Source organism: Rousettus aegyptiacus, unplaced genomic scaffold (genome assembly GCF_014176215.1).
Source record: "Rousettus aegyptiacus isolate mRouAeg1 unplaced genomic scaffold, mRouAeg1.p scaffold_m13_p_4, whole genome shotgun sequence".
Taxonomy (NCBI): domain Eukaryota; kingdom Metazoa; phylum Chordata; class Mammalia; order Chiroptera; family Pteropodidae; genus Rousettus; species Rousettus aegyptiacus.
The window spans coordinates 60407929-60425159 of record NW_023416307.1 but is presented as its reverse complement, the minus strand read 5'-3'; the positions used below and the strand labels follow the sequence as shown (position 1 = coordinate 60425159).

The window sequence follows — 17231 nt, the reverse complement described above, 5'->3', positions numbered from 1 at the left end:
TATAGTTTAAGAACTTTAAAAAAAAAATGAGAACTTATTCCATCATATTTATTGTAATTATTGTTACACTGGTCATGTTCTGTTCCCTCTCCCATTATGAATGTGCATGCCGATTACGAGTCCTGGCTATGAAGAGTATCACACATGGATGGAGGTGAGCACCTAGCTGGGTATCTTCTCAAGGAAGAAGCTCCATATTCATAGTGGCAACTAGAAGTTCTATAAAGTATAACCCTGATTCTCTCTCTGGCCCTAAAGCCCATGATGGAGATAGCCCCAACTTATGTAAATAAGTTTTAACCACTTACCATTTGAGTAAATGCAGTAATTAAGCTATTCTAAATGGTCCTGGAACAGCTGTTTTGCAGTCTACTAATTAATTACCTTTTGACCACTGCTATGGTCTGAATGTTTGTGTCCTCCAAAATTCATGTGTTGAAATCCTAATCCCCAAGGCAATGGTATTAGGAGGTAGGGCCTTTGGGAGATGACTAAGTCATGAGGGCAGAGCCCTCATGAATGAGATTAGTGTCCTTAAAAAGAGGGCTTAGAGAGCTTGCTTGCCCCTTCCACCATGAAGAAGTTGGCATTCTGCAAACCCAGAAGACCTTCACCAGCATTCAAACATGATGGCAAACCTGATTTGGACTTCCAGCCTTGAGAACTATGAGAAATAAATTTCTGTTGTTTATAAGCCAACCAGTCTGTGGTATTTTGCTATATATTAAACAGATCATAATGAAGAATTTAAATTGTAAAAAAAAAAAAGGTAGTCTTCCCCACCAATTTTCTACCTCAAATTTGCTGTCAACACTACTCAAGTAATTACTACGATGTTACTATTTTTTCCTTTTCACACTCTTATTCTTTGGAAGTATTAAGTATAGCTCACACTAAAAGAAAGGAATTCATTTCCACCTATTACAGAAAAGAGTATCTAAACATATTTTTTTAGAATTCTTAAAGATTTGTCTCTTCTCTCCATTTATTTATTTAATCATTTGTATCAGTATGGACATATGAATATTAATTTTATTCTTTGGGTCAAATTTAATGCAATAATTATTTTATTGTTTAATTTGTTCAAGCTTTGGCCACTGGGCACTCTTTTGGGTTGGCTCCTGTGTCCTTTACATGTGTCCTCCTCACCTCTCTCCCATCTGTTTTTTTAGGACTTTCTTACTTTTTGGCCCTATAAGATGCTCCAGGCTTATCTTGTAATATATAACCTATTGGTTCTGTTTCTATGGAGAAGGCTGACTAATACTGTAGGTAATAAGGATGAAAGAATAAATAACTTCGGTAGGGTACAGGAATTTTTTTAAAGCTCCTAAAGAGAATCTGATGCACAGCCGCTATAATCACTCATACAGATATCTTCAACCCCCACATATCCTTCATTTTACATTAATGAATGAATGATACAGTAGAATGGGAACAGCCTTTAGTATCAGACCTAGGATTAAATCTCAAAGCTGACGTTTACTAGCTATTTGTTTCAAATAAGTACTCCTTGAAGTCTTGGCATCTTCACATTTAAAACTGGGAGATTATCACCAACCCCTCAGATGACTGTTGTGAGTTTACATAATAATACATTTAACAGATCAAGCAAAGTGCCTTTTTTCTATGTCCCCCTTAATTCACTAGAGAGATGGAGATCATGTGGCACGCGTTTCATGACTGGATCCTACATTTATCTTAACAGACCTCTGTCTAAACATCTATCCTTTCAACCCACCAGAAATTCTGAAGCTGACCTCGCCATCTGTGGAGAGGGACTCTATACTTGATTCTTTCCTCTTCGGCACTTTATTTCTCCCTTAATGATTTCTCTTTTGCTTCCAAAATATAGTTTCCTCATAGTAAACAAGAATTTGCCAACTCTACTATCATTCTGTTTCTCTCCTACTATCTCTGTGAAGCATCTCACCTTTCTTTCACTGGCCAGTTCCTCCTAAATCCTTGGGAGTATGCTTTCTGAGTGTTCCTGCAGACCAAAACTGCTTGCTTAGAGGTCAGGGCCTATTTTTCACCAAATTGATGGTCTTTTCTCTATCTTCCTCCTCCTTTCTGCACGATTTGAGGCTGCTGAACTCTCCCTTTTTTTTAAATTTTACCTCCCAGGTTGTCTTTCCCTTCTCCAATTATGCCTCACCTTTCTCTACCATGAATCTTAGTCAAAGAGACTTTCAAAGCTCAATGCGTTTTTCTATTAGCTTTCTCCCTACAACGTTTCAAATTGTTTCTATGAAAAAGTCATTATTTTTTATAATGAAGCTACCTTTGAACACTGATCTTGCTCCAAATCTTTGGTTAGGCAAGACTCTTCAGAACATTTCATTTCAAAACCAATTAACAAGTCGTTTACAACATATTAATCTGCCTTGCCTCTTAAGAGACCTAACTTCCAATTTCTCCATTTTATCAATAACACTAAAACTTTAATCTGGCTCTAAACTCAAAAATAATCTTCAAATCTTCTCATCAAATCCTATCAATTTTTTTCACAATTTTTTTCTCCCCTATGTATTACTACCACCTTAGATTAGGCCTCGTTGTATACATGTCTGGCTCTTACTACTCTTCTTCTGCTCCCAGTCTTGTCCCTATTCTTCAGTGGTTTTATACACCAATGCCTCAGTATTCTTTCCAATTCACTGTATTCCAACATGTACCTCTCCTGCTGCAGAATGCACCGTACTGCAACAAAACATCTACTGCATCAAATCCACACTCTTGGTCCTACCTTTCATAACTCTACCACAATCCTCTTCACTGGCCAATCTCACTCATCCACTTTCACCTAGTACAACACACATAGGAACAAGGTTATATAGCTAATCATGTCATCTACTCTTTTCTACTCTCCAATTCAATCCAGTTCTTCCCTGTGCCCCTTATGAACTAACGGTATTTTTTTTTTTTTTTTGCTAAATCTATGCTATTTTCTCACTGAAATGGCCTTTCCATTTTGCTTATCTAAATCCTATTTACTCTTTAAAGTCCAGACGGGTCTATCTCTATAAAGACTTCCCTAATGGTTCTAGCTAACACTAACTATACCTTCTACCTTTGTTCTGACCTTTATCACTCCACTTCTTAGTAATCTTGTTATAAAATATATTGTTTCTCTAATATATTAATCTCTCCTCTATTAATGCTTTCCCATTAAAATATATCTTTATTTTTTTTTCCATTTAAGAGGCAAAAATGATTTTTTTCTTTTTGCTCACCTTGACACAGCTTCTAGGTGTTTCTATTCTTTCTCCCTCCGGACCATCAGGCTCTTTGAAAGAGTAGTTTATACTCACTGTCCTTTCTTTCTCACTTCCCATTCACTCTTCATCTCATTGTTACCTGGTTTTTATTCCTAAAACTGCTTACGTCAAACTCACCCAAAGATCTCCACATTGCCAAATCCAACGAACTCTATAGGAAATATCTTGTTTTTGGCCTTCTGGCTAAAACACTTCGTCTTTCCTTTGGAGAGCTTCTCTGCCTCATTCCTGAGGTCTGATAGTACTACAAAACATGGTCTCAACTCTGGGGTAGGCACAAGGCTGACCAAAAAGACTCTGTGCACAAGAAAAATGGCTGAGCCTGAGTTAGCCTCACGGACTCGGGTGATTCTAGAAGCTGCTGCGCCCTGGCCTTTCCAAGTCTTCATTATTTTATTTTCCTTCACTTCTGTGAGCTTACTCAGTATCTATCCATAAATCCCCCTTTTCTGCTTAAGTTAGCCAAAGGCAATTTCTGTTGCTTGTAGCCAAAGAGAATCTGGTCCTGCAAGTGAAGTAGAGATAGAAGTGGTACATCTCATGGTTACACAACAAATTTCTTCTCCCTGTCCCCTTCACCATGAGTTCTGCTATTTAAGAAATTGTGGTAGCTAAGGGAAGAATGCTTTTGCCAGGGGACCAATAATGGCTTCATTAATTGAAAGGAAAGGCTATCTGGGGCTCCTCATGCAACCAGGCAACAGACAAAGGGGAAGTTTCAAGGAGCATAGATGGGAACTGGAAGGATCTTTTGTACTAACACTTGCAGAGAAGTTAGCTGTAGACTACTGCTACCCTACAGAGGAAAGATCTGCAAAAGCTCAAACCTCTCAGTAATAAAAGTTTGCAAAACATATGCGTCTGTTTACAGAGTTCAGGTTCTTTAACATAAAACTTTCTACTGATATTCTACTTGCAGCTCCTTAATCAAGAAACCCCCTCTCTCATTTCCATGGCTTTGTATCTGTTGCTTTGTCTGGAATACTCATATCAACTTTCTACCTGGAAACTCCTAATTATCCTCTTTGAAACTTTCTGATCCCTAGAGGTTAGTCCCAAATATCCTGACATAATATTCTACAATGTCTTAACATGAAATATACTCTATATGCGTACTGGTTTTTCCCATTAGACAATAAGCTTCTAAATGGTAGAAACCACATCTTTCATATTTGTATTCTCAACAATTAGTACTAAATATGAGAGTAATAAATGGTCTTTCTTAATTTTCTGTGGTATTAACCACTGCATCATAGCCTTTGGGTATTTATGTTTAAATTAGCATCTAATAAATACTGTGTTCAGTTCTTTAATTATTTGATATAGTGTTCCCTGATCCTCCCAATAGGTCTAAAAACTTCTTAAGAGCTATTTACTAGTTTTGTATTCTCTTTAGCACCTAAGAGTATTGGGCACATGGTAAGCACTTGATTAATACTTGATGAACTGAATTAAAAAGAGTATTAGCACATTAATAGGAGCAACTTATCATGCCCTACTGATTTAATTAAAAGATCTGGCCTTGTGGAGTGCAATTGTACCCATATGGAAAATTTAATGAGAAAAAGAAAAATTATCCAATTGGACAGTTAACAGCTTTTCTCTCAGTAAGAGTTCCACAAATATTTTATGGATATCAAGACCCAACCTCTAAAGCTCAGGGTAAAGGATTCAAGGAAGGTACATATCCTTATGTATATTGCAAGGAAGATTACACGTTTAAGGAGTCTGTCACAACCATAATTACTTAAATTCTACTAACCTTTAACAAACCCATACTAGGAGTATAAGACATAAGAATATTTAATAGCAAAGTCAATTAATGCCAAATCGACCTATCTTAAACAAGTATATGGTTATCTTTGCATAATACAGTAACAGTCATTTACTCACACAACAAACATGTAAGTGCCTACTAATAACAAGAGCTGTGTTAGGTCACAGGAATAGAAAAATGAAGAGAACATAGTTCCTATATTGATGGGGTTCTAGCTCTGCTATGCTACAATGGTATTTAAGAATACAATGTGAATCATACTTCCTGGAGTTGCTCAACATGGAAGTTCTGGGGGTAACAGTCTGGTGGAGAAAGTAGATAAAAACACTTATGGCAATGTAATTAGTGTTAACACAAGCTGTTATGGAGTCACATTAGAGAAACGAGTCGATCTATTGAAGAAGCCAAGCAAAAATATGGAAGAAATTGACGTCCATACATGAATTCAATGCAAGTTAAGGTGTGAGCAATATAACAAGACAAACATCTGAGATAGACTCAAACCTGAAACTATGGTTGCAAGCAGAGTTTATAGAGTTCCAAAGCAAACTAATTCAACCCAAAGCAAACCATTTTAGGAGAACTCAAAAATGAAATACTTCTTGCCATTAAGTTTGAGAATAATAAAACAAATACAAGAGAAGTTAAACCGCCATGGTAGAAGCAAAAAGGGAGTCTTCTAACAATAGGTGGCACCAAAGTTCAAAGGAAGCCAATCACAAAAAGTGAGAGCCATCAGGAAAACAGTCATAGAGTCAGAACTATTGATGGGGAAAAGGAGCATAGGGAGGGGCGTTAGTATGCTGAGAAAGACCAATGTCATTAACAGAAGCAAGAATCTGAATTGCATATTTGTGGGACTACGAGGCAATCTGAAGACTCATGTTGGGAAGCAGTGGGGGAAAAGTTGGACACATGAGTGAAGGCCTTAATTTAAAAGAGCCTGGAACACAAGCCTAGCAGATTGGACATTGTTTTGGACTCATAATAGTTCTCAACCCTGAATACTAAAAAGAAACCCTGAATACTAAAAAGAAATATGTATATACCTATAGCTGAGACTCACCCCATACCAAAACTAAGAGAATCTCTGGGAGACTTGGTCTAAGCATTAAAATGTAAAAGCACACAAGGTGATTCTAATGTATAGTCCTGATTGAGAACCACTTGGCTAAAGAACAGGAAGGTAAGGCTTGACAGATATAGTTGAGATCCAAGCTTGGTTTCAGTCCATTTTTATAAGCAATTATCTGGTGAAGCTTATCTTCTAACCTGAGTTAAACATTCTCAGTTTTAATCTTTTCCCTTGTTGACAATGCTAAGCTCTGAAAATAGGAAAATAACCGATCGATTTCTCTTACATGACTGTTTCAATGACTGCATAGTCTGCAATTTTTTAATTTTATTTCCATGATGTCTCACAACTAACTTAGAAAATAATTACTTCAACCTATGCTGTCCTAAGGTCCCTGAAATAAAGTGCTTTTATATTAAGGAATGTTCTAGGCTGCATCTATGTCTGAATTTTATAAAATTTCTCAGACTAAAGCAAAATATGATATTAAATATTCATTCTTATAGTACCTGGAGACATTATACTGTATTGTTACTGTAATGATTACAAAGTATGTTGCTTATTTTTCAACAAATACTTTCGCAGTACCTTACAAATAAAGGGAAACAACAAATGTATCCCCTATAGCAAGTATGTAAAAGTCATCAAGGTGATCAGAGACTACGACACTCGGATGATCCTTCAAAAAGCGGGTCTCTCCCATCCTCCACCCCACCACCTGCCCCGCTCGCTTTCTTTTTTTCTTTCCTTTCTTCTTCTTCTTCCTTTTTTTTTTTTTTTTAAAGAAAAAGCATACGTACAAATATGCCTCAGGTTCCATGTTACTCACCGAAGCGTTTATTCAAGAAATCTGTACTTTGTTTAGGGGTAAACAATTGTCTTCATGAAAACTTAAGCTACAACTGTCTTGTTTTGTATGGTACTAAGTCACTGTATCTACTTAATGGTAAAAATGGCATAAAAACGTAAGTAGGAAGCCTATAGCTGGAATTCCACACACATAGGTTTATGCGGTCTCTCATTTCCATATGAAGTTAATGAATTCAAAAGACCATACTCCAGCGTAACCATAGAGGGTAAGTAGAGAAGGGGGCAATGAGTATGAGAGAACCCGATAATCCAAATGTTAAACATGAATAAGAACCCAGAAATATTTCCTCGAAATATGGAACTAGATTCCAAGAGTTCGCTTCTACCGCTCCTGTTCAGAAAGGAAAAGAAAGGCTTCTAAATAGATAACGCAGCCTAACTCTCAACATAGGGGTGAGAGTTAAAAAACAAGTCACGTGAGTCTGACCAGTGGGTTCGAAGGAAATTCAGAGGGCAAGGAAAGAGAGGATGGAGACAGGAAAAGGTGAAGGAGGTGGGCAAAGACCATCCGGTGTGAACCTGGATGCCCAGCTCTTTATGCACCCGGGGCAACGTGGACCCTCTCTCGCGCCGCGCACATCTGGGGGCCGTGGCGCAGCGCGAGCCCCCGACGGGCCTGGCACCAGGGGGCGCGGGGAGCCCACAGGTCGGAGAGCGGAGAGGTGCACGTACCGCCCGCGCCAGCACCCCACCAAGCTCCACATGCAAGGGTCCCCACGAAGGAGACACACTTTGCGCAGCCCCCGCCTCCCGGAGCGGGTAGGGGATGGGTGGAGCAGAGCCCGGAGCCGCCCCCCGGAGCCGCCCCCGCAGTCCCGGCCCCCGCCCCCCGCTCCGGCTGTCAGCGGCCCCCTCCCGCAGTCACTCACCCGCGGGTTGCACGGTCTTGGCCGCGGCGGCGGCAGCGGCGACCCCCGCCTGGGTCATGATCCCAGACGGGTACGGCAGGGGTGTCCGACTGCCCAGGCGAATCTCTCCCCCTGCGGCAGGCGCCTGCTCCTCTGGGGCTGGGGGAGCGCGGGCCCAGGCCCTCCTCTCCCCCCGCCCCCGCCGCCTCTTCTTGCGGCCACCGCCGCCGCTGCGAGCCCGAGCCCTCAAGGCCGGAGACCCGGCGGCAGCGCGGCCTCAACTTTCCCAGCCCCCCTCCCCCCGCCCCTCCCCGCTCCTCCCCGCCCCTCCCGCGGCCGCCGCTCAGCAAGCGAACAGCCTACCCTGTGTGAGCCGCGCTCCCGCCCCTGCCATTCAGCCCACCAACCCAGCCCGGGAGAGGCTGCCACGATAGCCAATCAAAACGCAGGACGCCGTTGTGCTAGGCTGGAGGGCGGGAGCAGGTGGAAGGAAAACGGAAGACTGAACGGGCCTCAGGCGGCCCAATGAAGAGGGCCGGGGGGCGGAGGTGTGCAAGTTAGGTTGAAGGAACAGGAAATATTCTTAAAGGTAGAATGATGGGCAGGAAAGAAAGCCAGTAGATGAATGGGAAAGAGGTGGGCCTGATTCCTTAAAGGGGACGCCTCGAGAACCTAGAAACGGAGGTGTTTTAAGAAACTTCTTTGTATCCTGTTCTGTAACGCTTTCCACGTCTTCCTGTAGGAGTTTATAAGTGCAAAAACTGAAAAAAGGAGAGGGTACTAGAGGGCTCCAAGAATTAGCGTGCTCCTCAAAGCCTACAGAGCCGGAAGGCGGGACGATGCCTCTGTTAAGAGGAGGTGGGGGAAAAAGAAGAGAATCCAGACGTCCTCGACTGCCCTTTCACTGAAAGATGTTTGCTGACCTAACGCTGCTCGAATTTGTAGGCTGTCATCTTTCATTTGCAATAAAACATGGATTCCTGCGAACTGGAGATGACCCTGCTCAGAAGTGTCCTGGGGCTTCGCATCTGGGGGAAGAGAATATGTGGCATTGGGAGAATGGGAGTTGAAACTTCAAACTTGGGTTCCTAGAGACCTAAATCTAGGAGGTATGGAGCCGCGGGTGATGGAATAGAGACCCGAGGCTCTCCTAACTCCAAGATGGGTTTGGGGCTGGAGAACTGTGATTACAACTCCGATTTCCTGGTTTTGCTTCATATTTCCTAACCCCTCCCCTCCTGAAACAGGTGTCTTCCACCTATTGGTAGTCAAAGATTTCCAAGTGCTTCCACAACCAGGTTTGGAAATGTCCCAGATCTTAGATGTCCGTGGGCTTAGTTAGACCAGGTAACTTCCAGAAGGTGCACACAGGGCATGGCATAAGGGAAGTTACTTGACTCTGTACAAACGAAGCCGAACTTGTATTGAAATAAGTGTAAAGTTAAACAGTAACCGCATCTTATGTTTCTACAACAATTTTAAAGCTATGATGAAACAGAAGGCCTTCAAAGTCGCTTATAAATTATGCCACTATAAACAGTCTGGAAATTTTCTTTAGCATCTCGGCCTATGAAGCTCTAATTAGCCTCTGAATGAACTTAGCACACCCAAATCAAAGCTGCAGATGAGTAAGACCCTAGGATTCACAGCCTAATAATAATGCTAATAGCACCTCCATGAAATCATGTAGTATTCAGTATGTCCAGCTGTAGGAAATAATTCCTATCATGATCAGAATATAAGGTATCCTGTTTTAAAAACTGTTCTGGTTAATAAATATTATATCTAGAGTTATGTCAGACTTTCTAAATGACTACCATGCATGGAGTCTAAAGTAAAATAAATATCTTTGATACTTCAGAAAACGGGATTTAAGAGTTTCTTTGGACCACTATTAAAAATATAGATCAGTACTTTTCTGGCACAATTTAGAAGTGTTAAATAAGGAAAACTTCCATTTGATAAAAAGTCCGAATGTTAGCTTTTTAAATTTAATCCTCATTCCTGACTGAGGCCCAAATCCCATTCGTGGGTCTTTTCATTGGCTTTGCCCATTCGACATTGGTTTACTGCACTAGACATGAGAGGATGACATCAAGTAATCTCATCTATCCAATTTTCGAGCTAGCTGGTGCGTGCTTCCTGTGCCTATGCTGATGATAAAGTATGGTGGCCAACCAAAACTGGTTTCCCTGCCTCCAGGGCAAGTCCATTTTTCACACGAGTCGGAGTGAATCTGATTTTCACCCACATACTTGAGGACTCTTCAATGGCTCTAAAAGACTAGTTGCATAATTTAGGAGCCTCTTGCTTGCATCCCCAGTTTCATTTCGTGATATCTCTTATTTTCCTACTTAGTGGATAAAAGACAAGGGGCAAGTATTTCTGACAGCCAGGGTAGGGGCCGGCAGTCCAGGGGGCGGCTCCCGGCTGCGGCTCGGCTCCACCCACTCCATCGCTGCTATGGGAGGCGAGAGCTAGCCAAAGCGTGCCTCCTTGGTGGGGACCCTGAGTGCAGAGCTTGTTGGGGTGCGAACGCTGGTTATACGTGCACCTCTCTTCTCTCCAACTTGCGGGCTCCCGGCTCGCCCTGGTGCCAGGCCCGTCCGGGGCTCGCGCTGCCCTTCGGCCACCAGACGAGCGCGGGGCGAAAGAGGCTGGAAGCTTGCGTTTTCTTTTTAGCTTTCAGAAGTGAATGGCAGTGATACAAGCTAATGGTCAACGTTTGAAATCTTCTTCCGTATTTCCCGTAGAAACTCCCCTAGTTGTTTTCCAAAATGATTGTAATATTTCTCTTTTTCAACAGCAATATATGCGGATTCCGGATACTCCAGGTCATCGCCAAACCTTGTCAAGTCTTTTGAATTATAGCTATTAGAGTGAGTGTAAAGTGGACTCTCGTGATTTTAATTTTCATTTTTCTAATTAGTAGTGGTGTTGACCATATCTTCCGTTGCTTATTGGCCGGTTGCATAGCTCCTTTGGTAAAGTGTTCTAATCTTGAGCCCATTTTTAAGTCAGGATACTTGTCTTGATGAGTCGTAGAAGTTCTTTATATGTTCTGAATAAGAGGTCTTTCTTATATATATGTTGTGTAAATATTTCCACCCAGTCTGTGTCTTGAAAAAACAAAAACAAAATAGCTTTATTGAGGTATAACAAACTGAACATATGTAAAATGGACAACATGATAAGTTTCGGCATATGTATGCAAATATGAAACCATACCTACTATCAAAAATGAACATAACCATCTTGCCCTCATATTTCCTCATACAACTTGCTAATTCTTTCCTTTTGCCTTCATCCTATTCTCCAGGTAATCACTAATCTGTTGTCACTGCATGTTCATTTTCATTTTCTAGTATTTTATATAAATAGAATCCTTCAATATATATCGTACTTTTTAAAAACCTATCTTCTTCCATCTGGCATACTTTTTTTATTTTGAAATTCATCTGCTTTGTTGTGTGTATTAATAATTAATTATCCTTTGTTGCTATTTAGCATTCCATTGCATGGATCTATCATGTGTATTCACATTGGTGGACAGTGGGATTGTTTGCAGTTTTGGACTATTCAAATAAAGATGCCAGAAATCTGTGTACAAATCTTTAGTCATTTGTTTTCATTTTTCTTTGGTAACACTTGGGTAAATATCCAGTGGAATGGATGATTCATATGGTACCTGTAACTTTTTTTTTTAACTGCTAAACTGTTTTCCGAAGTTGTATCATTTTATATTCCCACCAATAGAATATGAGAATTTGAATTGCACCATATCTTTTCTAACACTTAATATGGTTATTCTTTTAAAATTTTAGTCATTCTAATAGATTTATTGTGGTATTTCATTGTGACTTTAATTTGCATTTCTTAATGACTAATGGTATTTAGCACCTTTTCGTATACAATAGCCCATTTTTATTGGACTCTAAGTCTTGAGAGTTATTTATATGTTCCAGATACATATCCTTTGTCAAATATATGATGTGCAATATTTTATTCCAGTTTCTGGGTTGTCATTCCATTTTCTTAACAGTGTTTTCAAATAGCAGTTCTTAATTTTAAGTCCAAATTATCAATTGTTTCTTTTATGGATCATGCTTATGGTGTCATAGCTAAGAAATCTTTGACTAACAGAAGGTCACACAGATTTTTTTGCTATGTTTTCTTCTAGAAGTTTTATAGTTTTATATTTTATATTTAGATCCATAGTACCTTTTGAATTAATTATTGTATGTTGTAGAAGTATGGATCAAAATGTTTATTTTTGCACTGAGAAATTCATTTTTTCCAACACCAATTATAAAGACCATCCTTTCTCCACTGAGTTGTCCTTGTACCTTGAACAAAAATAAATTCACCATATATATTTACAATTGTATTTTTGAACTCTATTTTGTTCCATTGATCTATTTATTGTCAGTCACACCAGTACCACACCATTATGATCATTACAGCTTTGTAAGTCTTGAAGTATAAGAATTGTAGTGTAAGTATTCCAATTTTCTTGTTCTTTAAAAAATTGTTTTAACTATTCTAGGTTTACATTTCCAAATAAATTTAAGCTTGTCGTGTTAAAAAAAAAAAAAAAAGCCTGCTAAAACTTTTTACTGGTACCTATAATTCAATTTGGAGAAGTTATGACTTAATATTGAGTTTTTGGGTTCATGAGTATGTTATCTTTCTCCCTTTATTTGAGTCTTTTAAAATCTCTCAGGAGTGTTTTATAGCTCTCTGTATACAGGTCTTACATATATTTTAAAAAATTATTCCTAAATAGCTCATATGTTTATGACAGTGTAAATGTTATTTTTTAAATTTCAATTTATAATTTACATTGCTGGAATTACAGTTAATATCTGTATCTGTCTACAGTCATGCCACCCTGAACAACCCCAATCCCATGTGATCTCAGGAGCTAAGCAGGGTCTGCCTTGGTTAGTACTTAGATGGAAGATCACCTAGAAAGACCAGGTGCTGTAGGCAAAAAAAATTTTTTTAAATAAGGGATTGTAACCTGACAAGGTCCTTGCAATCTGTGAGGTCAACCAAGGGTTGCCTCGTCTAAAAAATATACATATATATCTGTATCCTATGACCTCTTTATATTCACTTATTAGTTCTAGTAGCATTTTTTTTTTTTTAGTTATCTTAGCATTTTCTTTTTCATTGTGTCATCTGTGAAATAAAGACCATTTTCTTTATTTCTCACCAATCAGCATGCTTGTTATTTCTCTTTCTTCTTACTTGACAGGGAAAGGCTTTCAATGCAATATTGTATAGATATGGAAAGATCAGTCTTCCTTGCCTGCTTCCCGAGCTTAGAAACAAATCATCCAGTTTTTCACTATTAAGTATGATGGTAGCTGTAGGCTTTTTATAGATCCCTTCCTGAGTTAACTTCCTTTTTATTCCTTGTCATTCAAAGTTTTACAATGAATATTGAAATATGAATTTTGTGAAATACTTTTTTCTGCATCTATTGAGATAATCACATTTTTTTCTTAAGTTTGTAAATATGATAAATTATACAAACTGATTTTCAGTTGTTAACTTTTCAAACCTGGAACTAATCCTATTTGATCATCATATACCCTTTTAATAAATTGCTAGATTGATTTGCTAAAATTTTCTTAAGGATTTTCCTATCCTCATGAGAGATATTGATTGGTCTATAGTTTTCTTGTAATGTTTTTGTCTCATTTTGGTATCAATATAATGCTATTCTCATAAAATGAGTTAGGCAATATTCTTTCCTGTACTGTTTTCTTGAAGAGTGTAGATTTGGCATTATTTCTTTCTTAAATATTTGACAGAATTCACAAAAGAAGCCATTTGGACCACTCTTGATAACTTTTTTTCATGGGAAAGATTTTAACTACAAATTCAATATCTTTTACATATTTAAGTCTACTCGAGTTACCTATTCTTTTTCTTTTCTTTCAATATTTGATTTTTTTTTGGAATACCAGTTTTATTGAGATAAAATTCACATACCATTGTGAAAAGTTGATATAAGTGGAGCCATTTTTATTGGAGATAGAGCAGCCATTCTGGAGGCTCTGCAGATTTTGCTTCCTGAAGCTTTGGAATGTTTGAACTCGGCAAAATAACCTTCGGACTAAGCCAAGTCAACATTACCTTACAAACAACTGTTAGCAAAGTTAATAGGAAAGCAGACATCCTGACCACAAAGCCTAATGATTATGGACTCCCTTTCTGAAGATAGAATCAATAACCAGCCACATATAGCTAATATATAGCTAAAGAGTAACTCGGCTCAGTAACATCAATAGAAATTTCTTCTATTCATGCAATTATTCCATTCTTTTTCTAAAAATGTAATAATCCTCGCCCTCACCCTATAATGAGAACAGTAACTAAATTTCTGCCTAAATTTGTGTTATTTGAATTGCAATTCTTCCTGATCCTTCACCCCCACCTGACCTGCCCCGCCCCCCCCATGCTCATTGCCTCTCCTTTTAGTTTTTGATTCTTAGGTTAAGAGTATACAATTTTCTTATTATGGCAAATAACATTGCTTTGTGTGGATATGAAACATTTTGTTTATCTATTCATTAGTTAATGGACATTTGGGTTGCATTGACACTTTGGTTACTATGAGTAACACTGCTATGAACATTCAAGTATAAGTTTTTTACCCCCCCTCACCTGCCCCCCCCCAGCCCTGCCACCCCCACGTACAAGTTTTTGTGTGGACATATGTTTTCATTTTTCTTAATTGTATACCTGAGTGGGCATCACTGAGTCTAGAATTGTAGAATTATTGAATAAAGTTTTTGAGATATCTCTTATCCTTTTATTGTAAGTGTTGTAGTGATGTCTTCTTTCATTAGTGATATTGGTTATTTGTGTCTTTGTGCGTGTGCGTGCATGCTTTTTGTTTTTGTTTTTGGTCTGGCTAGAGGGGAGGTGTATCACTTATTCTTTCAAAGAAGTAGCTTTTTTTAAAATTTATTTTTCTATAGTCTTCAATTTTGAGTTTTGCTCTTTATTATTTCCTTCCTTCAGTTTAGGTTTAACCAGCTCTTTTATCTCTAGTTTAAGGTGGAAGCTTAGTTCCTTGATTCAAGAGCTTTTCTCATATACACATTTAATGCTATAAATTATCCTTTGAACACTTCGGTTTAATCTCACAGCTTTGAAACATTGTTTTCATATTCCTTCTGTTCAATTTTTTTCTAATATTCTCTTGTGATTTCTTAGACACAAGAGTTATCTAGCAACATGCTGTGTAATTTCTAAATATTTGGGGGACTTTCCAGATAGTTATTAATTTCTTAATTAGTTCTGGTGTGTTTAAAGAACATGATTTGCATGGCATCGGTCCTCTTAAATTTTATTGCAACTTATGCCCCAAGATATGGTTCACTTTGGTGAATAATCATGGTGCACTTGAAAAGAATGTGTATTCTTATGTTGGGTAAAATATTTTATACATGTTAATTAGGTCAAGTTAGCTGAAGATGTCATTCACATCTTCTATAACCTTACCTATTTTCTATATACTTGTCTTACTATTTCCCAAGAATTTGAAATCTCCAATTGTGAATTTGTCTATTTCTCTTGTTAGTTTTTGCTTCATGTATTTGGAAACTGTTCCTAGGTTCATGTAAATTTAAGATGCTTTCTCTTGGTCAATTGATCCTTTCATCATAAATATCCCTCTTCATACCTGAAAGTATATTTTGTTCCCAAATCCACTTTGGTATTAATTTAACGATTCTGGCTTTCTCTTAACTAGAGCTTACATGATATATCTTTTTCATTCTTTTTCTTTTAACCTACTGACTCACCTATATTTAATGTGGGTTTCGTATAGATAGCATGTTTTTTGCTTTTTAATATCCAGTATGAAAAATCTATACCTTTTAATTGATGTTTAGACTATTTACCTTCAGTGTTATTATCAATATGGTTGGATTTAAATTTTCTATCTTGCTATTTCTGTACAATTTTATATCTTGCCTTCTTCCACTTTAATCATATTTTAAATGCCGAGTAACATTGAGGTATCATAATTCAAGCTTCCCCTTATTATCCAGCATTTTGGTTCCTTCCAGTTAATTTATTGTGAACAATACTGTACAGGTCACTTCAAACTTGGTTTATATTAGCAAGATTTACTTCTCTAAAACAAAGTGGGGAGCAGTTATGGCTTAGGTGGTGGAGTTACCCAACATGCACACCAAGCTCAGCCCTTTTAGTTGTGATCTTGAAAAAGTTATCCTTTTTATTTTTTAATCTTCTTTAAGCCCACTTCTGAAACTGTAAGATGGAGCTAATCAAAGTTCCTATGACAAAAAACTTGTGCGAATTGAGATAACTTGTATAGAGCATCTACCACAGTGCCTGATACATGGGAAAGTTTCAGCAAGTGTTTTAATGAATGAATCTAGTGCAAGGCAGCAGGATTAGGACAGGCAGGATTCGAATATTTTCAAATTCTCATTAGACAAAAATAAAGCCAGTTTTACAAATTGTCTAGTTATTAAAATTCCTTTTTCCATTAACTGAATTTCTTTTGTGAATTAAATCCTTCATTATGAAGATCTCAATGTTTTTCCTAGGTATGACTTCTTTAAAACTGTCTTAATGCAAATTTTTGTAGCCCTTTTTAATACACATTTGTTAAATCTGACCATTTAAAAAAACTTTTTAATTTTTATTGTAATTTTCCTGGAGGATATCTTTTTAAGTAAATCACTCTCCTTGTGATCAGTGTGTGAACAGGTTAGTTTTCCATTTGTAGTTGGTGAGTGCTGACAGAATGCTCTTGATAACTTGTGTCTAACTTTTACTAAATTTGGTTCAATATTGAAATGTTGCTGATATCTTGGCTTTTTTAGTTCCAGTTTTATGGTAATTATCTCCCTCCTTTTTTTCACTTAGGTGTGAAAAGAACAATCTTAAAAATAATCATTTTGTACTATGAATTTAAATCACAAAATGATTTAAACTTCTCAAAAATTCTGTAAAATTATGCCTCCCACTCCAAGAGAGTATCTCATGGCAATTGAAATAATGTAATGTCTGTTCCCTACCAGACTATTACTCACATAGGAAGATGGTAAGAACAGTCATAAAATTGCTTTGAGGGTGCTATAAGAAAGCCTTCATTTTACTTGACTGCTATTAATTATATATTCAGATTTTACTTCATAAGCAGTTATACATGTGGTACCTGACGGTTTTATTATATTTTAGCAGAGTGCTAGTGACAAATAGGATTGATTGTTCGAATCTTAATAGAGAATTTTCGATGTTGTCGATATGGTTCCTAAAAAATAAAACTTAGCAAAAGAGTTACAGAAGTTTGATGAAGGGAACAAATGAAAAAAACCTTATAGTCA

At 37.9% G+C, this 17231-nt stretch overlaps 1 protein-coding gene across 1 annotated transcript in view; it reads right to left on the bottom strand.

Annotated features, from left to right (window-relative positions):
• Nucleotides 1-8135, bottom strand: part of USF3 (upstream transcription factor family member 3) — a 38938-nt gene extending 30803 nt beyond the window's left edge. The window contains exon 1 of the mRNA XM_016150674.2: nucleotides 7873-8135. The gene's annotated coding sequence lies outside the window, so the exon portion shown is untranslated. The remainder of the gene's footprint in view (nucleotides 1-7872) is intronic.
• Between the last annotated feature and the right edge of the window lie 9096 nt (nucleotides 8136-17231).